Genomic DNA, 8,667 nt, shown 5'->3' with positions numbered 1-8,667 from the left:
AGTAGAAGGCCTTTCCTCGGTGGAGCCATGCATTATTAAGTCTAAACACTCCCCCCAATAACCTCACTGGAAAGCCCACTGACTCCACCCGGGGCATCAAAAGAACACTCGTCACACAGAACACAGCAGGACATGAAGAGCTTGGTTTCTTTCAGAGGCAACAAAACTGACTAGAATCCCAGTCTGATAAAGCTCAGGGGGCTACGGGCCTTGGGCAAAGAACATACGTAGCTCAAGAACTATTGACTCATTGCCGAAACACAGAGGGGAAAGAGCTTCCTCCAGGATCACGGAGGGATCACAGTACCTAAGGCTAATGAAGACCTCTGCATACATGACAACCTCATAACCTAGAGCAAAAACCCAGCTGCCCCTCACTTCCCATCCTAACAGGAGAGAAGACTTTCGTGATAAAACTACCAAAAACATCTACCAATTTGCAAGGGATGATATAGTATAATATATATATATATATATATATATATAGATAGATAGATAGATATAGATAGAATATATATAGAATATATATGTATATATATGATATATACACTGAATACGAATACTGAATATAAAATATATACTGATACATACTGAACACATTTGTTCATGGAAAGCACCAACCATTCAGAGTCAAACTAGAACAACGTATAACTAGAAACCTCCAGTCACCCACCCTCATACCTTCTATTACTGTTTAACAGCTCTGTCTTGGATGAAATGCTGAAGTTTGACTTCCTCTATGGCATTTCTTCAATTAAGGCTGTCACAGCTTGGCAAGAGGGACCAGTTTTCTTTTTCCTTTTCAATTTTAAGTCCCAACAAGAAATAAGATTACGTAATTACTCAGCATCCTGAAAAGCTACAAGTTTTCCATGTTAAGACCTCAGCGTATAAAAAAAAGATGCTATCCACACGGGGGAGTGTGTAGTACTTTAATGTTCTGCTGTACTTCCTAAGTTGCACGTGTGAATTTGAGAAACTGGTGTTTTACTCACTGCCAAATTCACCTGCAGATGAAGCGCTAGTCTGAGAAGTGGTATCGTGACCTGTTGTAGAGCAGCTAGCCAAACACTGACAAGGTAGATGTAGTGACATCACATTTTTTTGCGTGTAGTAATTCTAGAGTTTTGTGTTTGTTGCTTTTGAGGTTTTTGTTTTGTTTTTGCTTTTCAGTAACCTTGACTGATCTTTCTTTTCTTCATTAAGTTCTTTTGTTTCCAATTTGTAAAGCAGTGTCTGTTCAACGTAGAATATCTCCAAAACAAAGACTGAAAGAAGAAGATATTCTCAACATGCATAGTATGTTTGTACATTTCTGGCACGTTTACAAATAACGAAATTATGTCTAATTGGTTTTGTGTCTTGTGTTTCCTCTTGATAATTAAGCACTAAAGGCTTCTCTACCTTATACTTTCCTTTGTTCTTGCTATTCCAACTACCCCCTCAGATCCCCTCGTGTGCACATCCTACAGCTCACAAAATCAACTATTTTACACAATACCCCATGGCCATCTTCGACCTTAAGGCAGGACCGCTCAGTTTTATAGTGTTGGCACCAGCCTAGCTGGGTCTGAATCTTGACTCTTACATCACCAGCATAACAATCACGGGCAGGGCACACAGCTGTGCTCTGAGTACTTCATCCATAGCAGGGGATGGCGATTCTACCTCCCAGAGCTGATATCGTGGCTACAAGTGTTCCTATTCAAAGGCCTAGAGTATATACAAGTGTCACCTGAACGTTGGCTGTCGCCCTCTGCTTTGTTTATTGTTTTATTGATGTCATGATATGGTGAGACTGTGACGGAGGCCATGGCAAGAAGAAGAAGAAGGCATGTTGCCCAACCACATTCCAGAAACCTCTCACAGCTTCTGCTTCCTCCCTCAAGGGCACACAACACTGTCTGCCACGCCCAGGACAGCACAACTGGCCTTGATTTCTCAGCCTCACGAGGCTGTTTAAGTAGGACAGGCCTTCTTGCTTATTTGAATCTGTGTTTTCTTATTATTATAAACAAAGCAAATCATAATCACATAACACTAGCTGCTTTATATTTCATGCTCATGAACCTTTTCACAGAAAGTGATTCTTTCCCCATTCTCCAAAGCAATGATTTCTCTTTCGGTACATTAGCATATGGAAATTTTTATGTCCGTGCACTCAAGCCAATACTCCTGTGTGTGTGTGTTTCCCACTAATTTTACGTGTAAATCATTCTTTTTTTTCTCCCTCAACGGAAAAACAGATGATTACCAATATCTTCTCCATCTTCATTATTTTTTTTTCCTTTGACTTATTTTTAAATTTACAAATACTAATTTTGCTTGCCTTGGAAATAGAACCAAACCGAAATAAATTTCCACTTCCAAGACAACTGTGACAGTTATTTCTCTGTCTAATCAAGTAGTCCCACCTTCCCTTTGAAGTCTGTTGATATCCACTGACAATGTACAGGGTCTCCCAGAGTGTCCACGAAAAATCAAGCACAGGATGCTAGCTAGCCTGGGGCAAATGTGTACAAGCATGCACACACCTACTTTCTCTCTGTCCTCACTTTGCTTATTATTGCTACTGACTACCATGTGCCACTTTACGTCTGCTTGATAGTTTATTTGCTGAATTGATGAACAAACTAAATCCATAAAATATTGACAGATGGGAGTCCTAAGTGTTCATTCAATTCATTGCACACCTGAACCATCTTCTACTTTTTAAAACATGGCATCTTCAAACATTTGTTTTGACAAACATGATGCCCAATAAACATAACATGGAGTTTTGAGAAAGATACAGTAGCCTGGGCTCCACACAAATGACAGGGACATCCTGGGCTCACACAGATGACAGGGACATCCTGGGCTCACACAGATGGCAGGGACAGCCTGGGCTCACACAGATAGCAGGGGGCAGCCTGGGCTCACACAGATGGCAGGGGGCAGCCTGGGCTCACACAGATGGCAGGGGACAGCCTGGGCTCCACACAGATGGCAGGAGACAGCTGGACCCCTGAATCTTCCAGTTTCCCAGATAAAAAGCCACCAATCTATAGGACTTAGCTGTTTACTCAGAATATATTAGATATATTCACTTTAAAGTTAATGTAATATGAAAATATGAAATCAATATCTGTGCAAGTATGTATGTGTGTATCTATGAATACAAAGATTAGTTACAAACTCAATTACCCAACGCTATAAAAATCTCTCTAGATTAAAGATGTTCTCTTCCGAATTTATATGACCTGGTGGCATAGAATGAAGGCAAGGGTGGACTTTCAGAATATCCTCTCGGGGTGTCAAAGTGGTCATGCCCTGGGTTCAAGTCTGTCCCATACCCTTTGGGGGCCTCACCACAGGGAAATGAAGCATATTCTAGAGAAAAAGCAGTTCATCTGAACCCATGGATGTTAAGTTCCTTCAAAGCTTCCCAGTGAGGGACCTGAGGCTGGTGGAGTGGAAAACAGCCAAGTCCATGACTCACAGGCAAACACATGCTACCCATTCGTTAGCGCTGAGAGATCCCTAACACGAAGTGCCTTGATGGAAGTTACATGGAAGTTACAATGCCCCATGAGGTTCTTTGTCCATGCTGAGAACTGAAGATGGGTGTGCCAGCACTGAGCTGGCTATCCTGATTTTGTTTTTGTTTAAACACAATCCTTCTTTTATAGTCCTCTATGCCATCATCAGCTGAGAGGTAAAACGGCCAGGTGCAATTGGTCTTGGACACACCCATGCACTTCTGCCCTAAAACAAAGGATGTGTGAAATTTGATTTTCCATCTGTAAGACTGAGAAAATCACCACCAGCCATCTCACAGTGCCCGGATAAAAATATCTGCTGCTATTATTATATATCCCCACTGGCCAAGTGGATCCAGACACACAGACCACGATCCCGCCCTCCTCCCCTCCAGGACCCTATAGTCCTTGCAATGTGACTCAATGTTTGGGTTCCCCAGGAAGCTTGACAGTCCAAACCACCCCTAGCTTGTGGCATCTCCATCCCTCCTGGACCAGAAGGCTCCCTGCCTTTCCATCTCATGTGCCTAAAGCAGATGTTCCTAGTCGTGTGTGTGTGTGTGTGTGTGTGTGTGTGTGTGTGTGTGTGTGATCACACTATCCCCAAAGCCTACCTAAATGAGCTCCCCCAATCATTAATTGATAATTACAGTGAGACCTGCCCGGGCTTCTCACCTCTTGATACCTCTAAATTAAACACAAAGATTTTGGAATCAGGAGAAATATAATGTGACTCTCCGATCGATCTATGATCTGTTACTAGATGGACGCCCTTAGATGAATTCCCGAACTCTCCACCCCACCCCCACATTTATGAACCCAGATGACACTGCCTTTTCCATTTGTTACCTATGAGGGTTGCACAGCCGGAACAGGGCTGAAGAAATGCTTTGAACACTGTCAGCAGGGGTGAGCGCCGAATAAAAATCAGCAGTTGGCTGTATCCCAGCTCTACACATCTCTCTGCAAAGGAACTGTAAGCCTGTAGTCACACACAGTCACACAGTCACACACTCACACACCACACACAGTCACACACACTCACACACACACTCACATGCACTCACACACACACACCACACACACACACTCACACACTCACACACTCGCACACACTCACACTTGCACACAGTCACACACTCACACACACACTCGCACACACTCACACTTGCACACATACACACACTCACACACAGACACACACACTCACACACCACACACACCACACACACACACTCACACACCACACACAGTCACACACTCACACACACTCACACACTCACACTTGCACACATACACACACTCACACACAGACACACACACTCACACACCACACACACCACACACACATTCACACACCACACACACACTCACACACTCACACACACACACACACTCACACACACACACACACACACTCACACACTCGCACACACTCACACACCACACACACACTCATACACTCACACACTTGCACACACTCACACTTGCACACATACACACACTCACACACAGACACACACACTCACACACCACACACACCACACACACCACACACACTCACACACCACACACACACTCACACACACACTCACACACACACACACACTCACACAACACACACACACACACACACACACACACTCATACACACCACACACACACCACACACACACTCACACACCACACACACCACACACACACTCACACACACCACACACACTCACACAACACACACACAACACACACACACTCACACACACACACACACACCACACACACACTCACACACCACACACACTCACACACACTCACACACACACACACTCGCACACACTCACACTTGCACACATACACACACTCACACACAGACACACACTCACACACACACACACACACACACAGCACACACACTCACACACACCACACACACACTCACACACCACACACACTCACACTCACACACCACACACACTCACACACACACACACACACACTCACACAACACACACACTCACACTCACACACCACACACACTCATACACTCACACACACACACTCGCACACATAGACACACACACACACCCGCTCACATTGATTTTGTTTTCAGGATCCTTGCACCCTGGGAGTGGGTGGCCCCTTCCCCTGGCCCCAAGCACATAGCAGGGGCATCAGGGCCTGTCCTTACCTCCGGAGGGAGAAGTGTCTCACAGGCAGGGCGGGTCGGCAGTCTGGGTGTCACTTACATTTGAGAAGCAGAATTCACACCACAGGTGAGAAAGAGTGGTTGATCCCTGCGGGTCCACAACTGTGGACCAGAAAGAGATGGGGGTTTGGGGGAGGTGCAGTGAGGCCGGGCCAGGGGAGTGTGATTAAAGAGATCAGACGAGCCTGAAAGCTATGGGGGTGGGGGAGGAAATGCCCGGCTGGGGAAGGACAGAATAGTAAGAATAGAAAAGTTAAGGCAGCAGGTGGGCACGCCCGGAGTGGAAGTCGCTCGGGGTCCGGAATTGTGAGCTGGGGGACTGGAGTCTAGGGTCTGGGATGCCCTGAGCTCCCCGCTCCCCGCCCAAGCCTGTGCTGATTTCTCCACTCGCCCTCCGCTCATCTATGAGCTCCCAAGTTCCCAGAGCTAAGGCCCTGGACCGTGCGGTGGGAAAGCCCGGGGAGCGTCCCTGTCTCCGCGGGCACCAGAAGAGGCACCGCCTCCAGCGTCCCCGGACCCGAGCAGCTCCTTGTACTCCACTGGAGGTAGAGTCTGTAGCTGGGCTGTGGTGGCCTGCGCTTTAATCCCAGCACTCACTCCGGAGGGAGAGGCAGATGGAGCTCTGTGAGTTCGGAGCCAGCCTGGCCTGCAGGGTGAGATCCAGGAGAGCCTGAGCTATTACACAGAGAAATCCAGTCTCCTAAAACCAAAACCAAAAAGAAAGAGAAAGAAAGAGAGAGAAAAAAAAAAAAAAAAAAATCACCACCTGTGCACACCACACCCTTCTGGCAGAGGGCGCTAAGAACCCAGGATTCCTGCACCATGGGAACTGGGAACATGAGGGATGGAGAGACAGGTCCTTGGAGGAGAATCATTAAGACTGCCAGGCTCCCCGAGCTAACAGAAAACTAGCAGCAGCCCAGGATGTCCAGCCTCCTCAATGGGTCAGAATTCACACCTGGGAAGTAGTGGTGAAATTTTAAGTTGGTCAAAAGAAAAAAAAGACAAAGAGTATTTCTAGATTTTATAATAAGCTAGAACTCTTCAAACATGCACGGAGGGAATGCTCAATGAGTCAATGACACAATTCTTTTTGCCCAATCAAAAATAATTCACCATGTAATAAAACGAAAAGCATAACTTTGCTGGGATCAATAGAAAACAGGCGTTTAACAAACTTCAACTCTCCTATGACACACAAATTGGATATAGAGAGGATAATTACCCCTTCCTAATGCTGCACACTTTGAAGAAAAAAAATGTTTTTTTAAAGTATAAGGGTAGGAAAGGATAAAATGTAAGTATTGGCCTCCACAGAACATATTTTGTATGTGGGTGGCCCTTTGAAGCTATCAAAACAATAAAACAAAACTACTATCTTGAGTTTAGCAAAATCGTCAGTTACAGGTTCACTACAGAAAAACCAATTATAGGTTTCTTTGTTAGCGATAGAACCGAGGCAGGAAATCTGGAAAGGCAGCTAATTACAGTGGCATGAGACAATAGCATTAGTCCTTCCAAAGATTCACGGTGTGTACTTGGGCAACTGGAGAGCCCCCAAATGGAGATGTATGCCAAGTGCGTGGACTGAAAGGTATTTCTGACCAGTTACTTGCCATTCTGAGACAAGGTTCTGAGCCACACGGTAGAACATAGGTAGAAACATGGGTTAATTAAAGTTGTAAGAGCTAGTTAGTAACAAGCCTACGCTATTGGCTGAGCGTTTATAGTTAATGATAAGTCTCAGTGTGGTTGTTTGGGAGTCAGCTATAGGGGCAGAGCTGACTGCCTGGACACACAGACACTCCATCTACTGTTCAATTGGTAGAGAACATACTTTAGATTCTAGGTTACAGGTTCTCTATACGTTAATATCCATATCCTAGGTGGAATTTTCTAGTAAACTAAGAATATGTCTCTAAAATGTATATATGAAAATTCGAACAATTTAAAATTGTCATAATATTCTTGGAAAGGAACCAACAATAGTTTTCTTGGGTCATTTTAGGTGGGTAAGGCAGCAAGGATAATAGTAATAATAATAATGGCTGCACAATAAGGTTTCATAATTCCAAACATTAGTATTTACTGAACTTTCTCTGAAGTCCGAATTCTTCTATTTCCTATTTGCAAAAGAGTTTGCTGTGGTATTACATTTCATCTGACCAAGAAAACTTTTACTTGAGATTGTTAAGGAACTTATAGCCCAAGAACTAGTTACCCAAAGCAAGGATTTCTTCCTAGTCCCACATTCTGCTGTGAGAACTAGTTATATACACAGCATGCTTTTCACGGGTCAGCCTTTGGCAATTCCGTGCCACATAAGGACACAAAACCCACCACAGGGTTTAGCAAAGGCAGCCACAGCCACAGGATGGATGCACCAGTCAATCCGAGCTCCAGGTCATCTTCATCTAAGCCCTCGGCCTTTAAACTGAACTTCAGGTAATGTTTACTTGGCAGGCCATCTTAAGGGTACAGATTGAGAGCGCAGAGTCCCTAGAAAGATGAGCTACTCTACATCCTTTACACAGACTTCCAGGTATGTGACTTCTCTGCAGCGTGGACTCCGAAATATATGTTGACTGTGAGGTCAGGATTGCTCTCCATTTCGAGAGTTCTGTCCTTGTTCTCTCTTCAGTGTGACATGCCATCACTTAGCGAGTAGCCCAAGCAGGGCTCGTATTCACCAGCAAAACCCCAGGTGCCAGCCAGTACGACACAACTCTTGGCTCTGTACCCACTCCTGGGTATCCATGGCCCCAAAGTGTATGTGTGCTCTCCTGAAGAAGGCGGTCCACAGGTCCTTTGACTACAGGAGATTGTCTGTTCTGTCCAAGTTCCCTACGCACTTCACAGACAGTAAGTTGTCTCGCGGTGACAAGCATGTTTGAGTCAGTGTGTCAAAGATGGGTTTGTGTGGCACGGCAGACTTGTCTC

Source organism: Phodopus roborovskii, unplaced genomic scaffold (assembly GCF_943737965.1).
Source record: "Phodopus roborovskii unplaced genomic scaffold, PHOROB, whole genome shotgun sequence".
In the NCBI taxonomy this organism is placed as follows: domain Eukaryota; kingdom Metazoa; phylum Chordata; class Mammalia; order Rodentia; family Cricetidae; genus Phodopus; species Phodopus roborovskii.
Note: the sequence above shows the minus strand (reverse complement) of the source record.